General features: G+C 40.2%; 1 protein-coding gene across 1 annotated transcript in view; it reads right to left on the bottom strand.

Moving 5' to 3' along the window:
* The window catches only part of npr1a (natriuretic peptide receptor 1a), a 60,853-nt gene that overhangs the window by 40,662 nt on the left and 12,282 nt on the right, over positions 1-7,909 (bottom strand). The gene's annotated exons all lie outside the window — the stretch shown is intronic.

Below are 7,909 nucleotides of genomic sequence, written 5' to 3'. Positions count from 1 at the left end.
CATAAGCATACTACGCAGAGAGCTTATGGTAGGGCACCAACCAGTGCTTGGGGCACCAACCACTTTGCCCCCCCCCCACAAATGGGGGACTCTTACATTGAGATTGACTAAAAAACATCATGAAATATTGAATATTGAATTCCATTACAAAACATATATTCACTAGTTAGTAGAATTATTTAGTCATATCAAGATATTATCATTTTTAAAAAAAAGATTTTGTTTTGGTCTTTTTCGAATTTATTTTTGATAGGACAGTGTGAGAGGTGGACAGGAAGCGAATTGGGAGAGAGAGAGGGGGAGGGGTCGGCAAAGGACCCGGGACAGGAATTGAACCCGGGTCAGCCGCATGGCAGGCGAGTGCCCTACCGGTTGACCACGGCAGGGCCTAAGATATTATTTGTATTATTTAATTCTGAGGGGGGGCCTCCTGGGGCCTATACTACATCGCTGGTTCAGGATTAAACCAGGTAATAATTGTATTTGTATAGCACTGTATCATACAAGGCATGTAACTCAAAGTGCTTAACAAATGGGAAAAAACATCATTGTTAGAGATGGGTTTAAACGGAGAGGTAGAGAGGAGAGGCAGAAATAGCAGGAAGGCAGAGGAAGAAGAGATAGATAGAAATTGTAGAGTCATAAGGTCAACGTAGGTTAGGACCAGGATTCTAGTAGCCTAGACAAGACACATCAATTTCTCAACCATGAGGTACGTATTCCGAAAATAAAATAGAATAGAAAGACTTTATTGTCATTATACGGTACAAGTAGAATACAATACAATGCAATGAGATGCAATACAATACAAGTACACGTACAATACAATATAATATTATGTGAACATAAAACAGCTACTAGTACTAAATAAAGTCATAAAAACTTTCCCAAGCTGAAACCATGAAAACTAATTTACTACACATGACTAATTACAAACACAAAATGTCCACTCTACAGACCAGGGACAGGCTATGTCCACATTTTAAACACCATAAAATAGCTAATGGTTCCCTTTTCTTCACAATGTCCCATGCCCAAATCCAGCAGTGTTGCCATGTGTGGTTGCCAGGCAGTGTTGCCATGTTCATCCCCTGTACTGCTGCCTCTGTGCTCACATCACCCTCACCTCTCCGTTGCCGTGGGAGACCAACATTACAGACTTCCATTCTCTTGCCTTTATCTTCAGTTAGACTCGGACTGACCTGACAGAATACTTACTTACCTAACTCAAATCTTAACCAACACAGCCACACAGCCACACAGCCACACAGCCACACACACACACACACACACACACACACACACACACACACACACACACACACACACACACACACACACACACACACACACACACACACACACACACACACACACACACACACTCACACACACTCACACATTCACACACATTTCACATATTCACAAACACATTCAAACACGTTCAAAGATAATCATTTTCAATTCATTGTATATAAAAATGAAAATCAGTGTTTTGCTATATTGTAACTAGGTTATTTTTTACTCTACTACTTTCAATAAAAAGAAGTTGGAAAAAAATAGAATGAAAGATAATTCTCTCTCTATATCTCTCTCTCTCTGCCTGTCTGTCGTCTATCTTTTATCTTTTTCATCAGTATTCTCTACAAATGTACGTAGAGGTAAATGGTTGCCATGACATTTGGGTTAAGAATCTTCCTACCCAAAACAGAAGGGCAGGAGAGGCCAGTTATACAGCAAGATAGCAGTGAAAACACACAGCGTCTGACTGCACAAAGGAACAGATCAAAAGCATCTGTGCACCATTGCAACTCACAAATACAACATGTGTTCTTTTTTTTTTGAAATCCACATTGGTCAAAATGCTCTCAATAACTCTCTCTCTCTCTCTCTCTCTCTCTCTCTCTCTCTCTCTCTCTCTCTCTCTCTCTCTCTCTCTCTCTCTAACACACACACACACACACACACACACACACACACACACACACACACACACACACACACACACACACACACACACACACACACACACACACACACACACACACACACACACACACACACACACACACACAACCACCCAACCAAAACCAAGCCATGTCTTCTTCCACATGATCCATCCCCTACCCATTCAGCCTCTGAGACCAGCAGTCAGTCATCACCAGACCAGAGCTGCAGCCTCGGACTGGATTTGGACTTGTGTGGAGATCATCCATCAGCCCAGAGCGTGTTATGCAACACTCCTTCAGTTCATGATGTCTTCGCAAAAGTTGGAGTTAACGAACCGCAAACCAATGAACTGCTTGCAAGGTTCTCACAGTCAATTTCTCACTCTTCACACAAAAAATGTATCCAAGTTTGGAAACATTTGGATACAAAATGGGGTATCAATATTGTTATGCAACACTGCTTCATGACGACGTCGCAAAACTTAGGTTCATGGAGCTCAACCCATGAGCCACAAATGACACCTATTCTCTCAATATTAGTCAAAATATTTTTGTAAAGTATTTTTGAGAATATATAAGGTACTGTATGTAAGAGAATACAGTAGAACAGCATACAATCTATTTTATTATTATCATTATTACATTATATATTATAATTTATTTCTTTAACAGTTTATCCACATTATTTGGTCTCTTCATGTCTTGTCTGAGGAGTCTCAGCTGCTTCATGTCTTTGTTAAAGTTGGAGCTCAACCAGTTACACGCTAACCAATGATGCACACAAAGTTCTCACCCTCAATTTCTCACTCTTAGTACTCACATAGAGTAGAGTAGAGTAGAGTAACTTTATTAGGTAATCCCGCCGGAAATTAAGGTGTCTGTGAGCCAAACAGACTTGCTGTCGCACTAGGCAGCATATCATCGAGCTCATCCAATCAACCACAAACCAATGATACACTCAATTTATCTGTCTTAGTACTCACATGTCAACATAAGAAACAAATACATGCAAGTCAGCATACACAGTAAAAAAATGGAGAATCAATATTGTTATATACCGCTGTTTCATGTCACTGCAAAAGTTCAGTTGGAATTCAACCAATGAACCGCAAACCAATGATAGCCAATCTCTCAATCTTAGTCAAAATGTGTATATACACACACACAAATAAGTTTATTTCTGAGAATAAACAAGGCATGTAAGGGAATAGAAATAATCTATTTCATTCAATCTATTTTACTTCTTTAACATCTTAGCCGCATCTTTTGGTCTCTTCATGTCTTGTTTGAGGAGTCTTAGCTGCTTCATGTTTTATCTTAAGTGGGAGCTCAACCAGTTACCCGCTAACTAAAGACTCCTTGCAATGTTATCACCCTCAGTTTCTCACTCTTAGTACTCACATAGTAATGTTAGAAACTAATGGATGCAAGCTAGTGTACTATGGCAACATAAAGAAATACATATGCACAACATACTGTATTTTGCTTCTTTAACTTTGCTTCTTATGTGTAAGTTGTAGAATGTACATGTAGGAGTGTGTGTGTGTGTGTGTGTGGGGGGGGGGGGGGTTCAATCTTAATGTTCTAGTCTGAGGAGTTTTTCGGTAACACTTTATAATAATGTTCCTTAGTAAAGACTCAGTAAATAATTAACTAATGATGAATAAAACATTAACAAATGTTTTTATTATTAACTAAGCTTTATTAATGCTTTATAAAATATCTACAAATGATATATTCAAGATTTTACACACCTTATAACACACTATTTTATTCATTTACAAGCAACTTGTAAATGTTTGATAAATATGAAATATTAACATAGCATTTCCTACTCATTTACAAGCATTTGTTTACATTTCCTAATCATTTACAAACGTTTGTTAATGTTTTGTTCATCAATAGTTAATGATTTATTAATTCTTTATAATGCTTTTTTGCATCCATTATTCTAAAGTGTTACCAGTTTTTCTTTACTGTAGGTCTACTATACACAGAAAAACTGCAGTGTTAATTCAACACTTAGAGAGTACTCTGGAATCAGGTACACTCGAGAAGATGATAAATTAACTCTATAAGTGTTGTTGTTGTTTTTTTACTGTGTATGTTCTAGTCTGAGGGGTCTTCCTATCTGCTTGATGTTGATGTGGAGATGGATGAAGCCAATTAAGATGTCTGCAGGCAAAACCTTCCCATGATTGGTTTCCTCCTCTCGTCAGGAAATTGAACGTGACAGGGCTCCAAGAGTGAATTTATAAAAGGCTCTGTTTGTGACGCTACCCCTTGCTGTGCCGCCATCCTCAAGGAGGGATCGTGTTGTATGGTGCAGGGGTTCCCAAACACAAGGCCAAGGTCCCCTATATACCCATACAATCAGACAAGGTCCCCTATATTCCCATACACTCTAGCCAAGGCCCTCCTTACATGGGTCATGTCATACTATTTTTCAGTGCATCCTCTTTCACAACCATAGTCTGTGAGGCAGTACCTCTCTAGGATATGTAACACAATAACGACAATAGAGGTAATGTTCAGAGATGCAATACATTATTATACACTGTACTTCTGAGAATAATTCATTTTATGTTTGTTTTATTTTGGTTTATGGTGGTTATTCAGTTTGTTAAATTATTCATTTTGTTGTGTTATACTTTTCCTGCCAACCTGCCGTGGCCCCCCTAGCAACCCCTCGCGGCCCCCCAGGGGTCCCCGCTCCCCACTTTGAAAACCACTGGTATAGTGGGCCAACATGGTCGGCCTGGTAATAACAGGCCCGTCGGTCAGGCTCCTAACCAAAATAGCCCGATAAATTACGCCAAAAAACACTGGGAATAAACCATGTTGTTCAGGAAATACTTACACATCGTAAATGTCAGTGTATTATATGAAAGGCATACTGCGGGTATCCCCTTGGGAGAAGGGGCCTTTCTGGGTTTTTGCATCTTTAAAAATAAAAGATGACTTCATTTTGGTGAGTGTGGCATGGAGTGGTGGAGGGTGGTGGTGGTGGTGGTGGTGATGGTGTGTGTGTGTGTGTGTGTGTGTGTGTGTGTGTGTGTGTGTGTGTGTGTGTGTGTGTGTGTGTGTGTGTGTGTGTGTGTGTGTGCGTGCGTGTGTGTGTGTAATGGGGGTGTGGGGTGTGGAGGAGCTGATTGAGGTCATGGGTCAGCATCTGTGGTGTAACTCTATCATCTGCCCCCGTTCCGCTAATGTGATCCTTCCCACAAACACAGCGCCGTCAGGCACATTCACAGATACAGATACAGATGGGATGGTGACGCTAAACACAAAAACGTGTCACTAGCCAGCAGGACAAAGACAAAGAACTTCATCTGTAACCTGCCTACCACATCTAGAATCTGTTGGTCACCTTCATACTGAAGTGATAGCTATAGGTAGCTCACAAATGTGTTTTTGCTTGGGTCCGCAGCACAATCTAGACTTGGGTCAATGTCTTGGGGCCCCCAAGAGGGTCAAATTCCCACTCGAAACTCAAAGCACACTTAATTTGGTAATGTTTCCTCTAGTCTGCAGAGGGAATCTGATTTACAATGTCATGGTGAGGTCACAGGTGATAAACAGCCTAATCTCGTGATTTAAATAAGAATCAATGTCTATTCACTCCATCTACTGTACTGTATGTTCAATGAACATGATTGACGTGTGCATTTTGATGGAGTAGTGTAGATACTGGATTGAGATAGATACTAGTGCTACAACCAGTCGCTTGCTATCAGTCATCATTCTCTTTAAACACTAAAAGACCATTTTGCGTGGAATCAAAATCAGGAGGGTGCTCAGTCTTTGACATTGTGAGTGCTCGTTGGTCCAAGGTAAACATTTTTAGGCAAAGATACACAACAGAGTCAGTCCTTGATTAGAAGGATTACAACGCTCCTGATTAAAAGACATTCTTTGATGAAAATGTCTGTATTATTTCAAGAATACAGTGTCCAAAAAAGGACCCTATCTAATCTAAGGACAAGTTGTGAAATTGTAGTACTGTAGAACATTTCAAGTTGCAAATGAATGTACTCCTGTTGCTAAATCAAGTTAAGGTCTATACTTGCTGGTATAGATAATCCATTAAGTGAGTTCAAGAATCAATTTCTAAAGCAGCAGGTGGACTTTCATTTACAACTTCAGTCAAGTGGAAACATTGTGTACAGTGTCCGTATCTCTTAAAGTCCCACGTTATTTGCATGTTTTGTTACTTGTGTGGTTAACCGCAGAGCTATTTGTGGAGTGCTCCAGGAGCACAGATGCAGAAACTGAGAACATTGAGTGACTGGGCAACTTACGGTACATGCACACCAACGGCGCGGACATCCACAGTACGTCCACAGAACGTGTCTGTTATCAGTCCGAAATGGTTAGAATGCATGAAAACCGCTTGGGTTTCTTTCTAAGTAAATGCTACACTGCTTATACTTCTCAGTGAAAAGTAAAAAACCTGACTTAAGACTTGGTTGTTGCCATTTTGGCAACTTTCTTTCTTTCTTCCTTTCTTCCCTCCTTCCTTCCTTTCTTTCTTTCTTTCTTTTCTGTTCTGCCAGGTTGATTTGACATTAGTTTGGTAAAAAATAAAAGGACTGTTAATTGTTACCCTCTCGTCTGTCCCTTTAGTGTCATGGTTTTTGAACCAGGCTATGATATGATACAAAATAGGCAATCATTAGCCATCAGAGGGTTGTGGGGGGTTAATACTGACCGGCCGTCACACATAAATGTTCACACATCAATGCTTTCGCTGTATTTAGCTTACCGGTAAGTGCATTGTTTCTCATGTTCTCATGTTCTCCAGTCTCAACCACTGCATGAGGGACTGTGGATCAGTGTTGCCAGATGTGTCTGACCAAATCCCGCCCAAAAGGTTCTCAAAAACCGCCAAAATGCGCTAAATTCCGCCCAAATTCAACAAATTACATTGACTTCTATGGGCCCAAAACGGCTTAAAAAAAACGCCAAATGGCCAATTTTTCCCGTTTTTGCCCGCCGACGCTCATCCCAAGTAGCCCAATTGGGCGGGCACCCGCCCAATCTGGCAACACTGCTGTGGATTTGCGAACGATATAAAACACGTGCCTGACCCTACTCATTCTGCTCATACCACCTCTTGCTCTTTGTTACCCAACCCACAGAATTCCATCCTTTGCATCCACTGTGTGTGTTTGTGTTGGCTCAGTGAGTGGAAATGACAAGCCCGCTGGGATACAAAACATTTGTCTTTGACATCTCTTATTTGTTTAAGCGGAGGACAAATCATTTTGCATAGCAGTGTCTTACAAGAACAACACGGGGCTGATGCTGATGTGTTTTCGAAGAGGGTGATGCATGGATGATGTCTGAACACAACACACTGTCTTGTAGATTGCAACAAACTTCCTGGATATTAGGCTGATAATATACTATATAGGGACCACAGATGTAAACTAGCTTCTAGCTAACTCTGGTACTAGATTCTGTCTTGTACACGGTCCCTGTCAAATAGGCCTAAGCAATACACTGAACTATATATAGGCCTACTGTATAACAATAGGCTAATAGCCTATATGTCTGAATACTCAGAATAAATTTTAATTCTGAGTTTCTGAATACTTACTGTATATGTCTATTTTTTTTCCAGGATACAGTGCATATAACCTGTTGCTGTTATTAAAGTGGTAAGACTTACCTTTCTGTTGGAATTTATTATGTAGTCGACTGACATTAAGAAATGCAAAAAAAAAAAGCCGTTCTGGTTCACCTTGTTTATTAGGCTACTTTGTGCGATTGGTAACTCATTTTGAGATATTTCAGAGTCTAGTGAGCTTCCAAACGAAATGGATACCAGCAGACACTAGTAATGTTATTGTGCAGTATTTATGATTTTGAAGGTTAATTAATTTGCCAAATTGCCTTTCGTTAATGCAGGCAATTCCAACAGATGTGTTTAGCAATACGGCCGTCTAATGGCCTCT

The sequence above is a fragment of the Engraulis encrasicolus genome, chromosome 20 (genome assembly GCF_034702125.1).
Source record: "Engraulis encrasicolus isolate BLACKSEA-1 chromosome 20, IST_EnEncr_1.0, whole genome shotgun sequence".
In the NCBI taxonomy this organism is placed as follows: domain Eukaryota; kingdom Metazoa; phylum Chordata; class Actinopteri; order Clupeiformes; family Engraulidae; genus Engraulis; species Engraulis encrasicolus.
This window is presented reverse-complemented; position numbering and strand designations above follow the sequence as displayed.